The 1,542-nt window shown below is 34.4% G+C and overlaps 1 protein-coding gene across 1 annotated transcript in view; it reads right to left on the bottom strand.

The window, feature by feature from the left end:
• Positions 1-1,542, bottom strand: part of LOC115305222 (olfactory receptor 8S1-like) — a 20,635-nt gene that overhangs the window by 264 nt on the left and 18,829 nt on the right. The window lies entirely within an intron of this gene.

The raw sequence follows: 1,542 nt of genomic DNA, 5'->3' as shown, positions 1-1,542 counted from the left end.
TAAGTCTCATACTTTGATTATTGGCCCTTAACTACTATTGGTCATCTTGAAAAACACTGGTGGTATTATTAGACCTAAAGACTTGATACTTGAGAAGTATCTCCATGTGCGACCCTTACCAAAACTAATTTTACTTTAGACACAAACTCACTTTGGTAAAAGCAAACTCCAGTGGGGAAATTTCAGTAGAAAGGAAGATAGTGATTATTTATGTTGCTACTTAATTTCAATTTTATATTCTACTTCTCTTAAGATTGTGTTTGGGAAAAAGTGTGGAATACTAAATGAGTTTTTGTTTGTTTGTTCTGTGTGCCATTCAAGGAAAATTGGTAAACAGTCTTGGAAGAAAGCCTTGGGCTGCTCTTCCTACCTCTACCTTCTAAGGAACTACCTCATAATCCCCTACATTTACAACCATTTTTAGATCTGAAAACGTTCACTCAAACTTTGGACCAAATTGAATTCGCTGTGTTTCTTCTGGGAGATAAGTGAGAAGAGATTGGTATTAACAACTTTTCATCTCCTTAAAGATTAACATAAAGACATTGTCCTTCTTTGAAAGAAGGTATCATTTGTCAGAAGGTCTATGCTTTGAGGCTGGAGTGAGATGGGTCATAAAGTCACATGATGTAGCGGTCTCACTAATAGACTGTGGTGCCCCCATTCCAGGATAAAAGTTTTTATGTTTTGGATCCATAATGAACAGTTTCTCTAATACCCTCTATAGATGCGAGAGCATTTTCATGCTATGGATTAGTCCTTATAGCCAGGTCTATATTAGAATAGTAAGCATAGAGGAATTGGACCAATTTCTCTAATTTGGATCTAAATTCCAAATTCTTAAAAATATTCACAGTGAAGAATTCTTTTTGTTCACAGTGTTTTTTTGTTAGTGCAAAATCCAGAGAAGCTGTTCACCTTCAAAAGAATGTTATGAACTTGCTAAGGTAGAATATTATCAGTCTTCTATCCAATACAATTCCTGAAATGACAGGATAGGGCAGTTTATAATGAAGATCTTGACACCTGATATGGCTGCATTGTATACCTCAGTGAAGAAACCCAAAAATACTGATACATAGTGAGGAAAAGGCCATTTCTGAGAACGTTTTGTGACAAGATATTAGCATGTGGTTGGACCTGGTTTTATTTTAAGTTAAACATTAAAAGAAATTACAAGTTAATAGCTCATACAATCAGATTTAGTATTGTTGTTTGATCATCATAAAGCATATTATGTTGCTAGTTTTTAAAAGACCGAAACTATGATTTATAAAATTTATTGGCATTTTTTGCTGAATGAGTTTAAATGACAGATTTTTTTTCAACGAGGGTAACATAATGTGACAAAAAAAATTAGTCAGAGTTTTATGGACTCAAAGGAAAAACTAACTTTCACAGGTAGTGATTCTTCATTGCTGAATCTTCATTGGTTTGGCCCAACCCCCAGGACTACAGATTACACCCTGAACAGAATTCATAGGTAATTCAGATACATATTCTAAATAAGGGCACAAAGTTTGGGAGGTATTACTTGATAGC

The sequence above is a fragment of the Suricata suricatta genome, chromosome 10 (assembly GCF_006229205.1).
Source record: "Suricata suricatta isolate VVHF042 chromosome 10, meerkat_22Aug2017_6uvM2_HiC, whole genome shotgun sequence".
Taxonomy (NCBI): Eukaryota; Metazoa; Chordata; class Mammalia; order Carnivora; family Herpestidae; genus Suricata; species Suricata suricatta.
The sequence above is the reverse complement of the archived record's forward strand: the minus strand, read 5'-3'. Positions and strand labels throughout refer to the sequence as shown.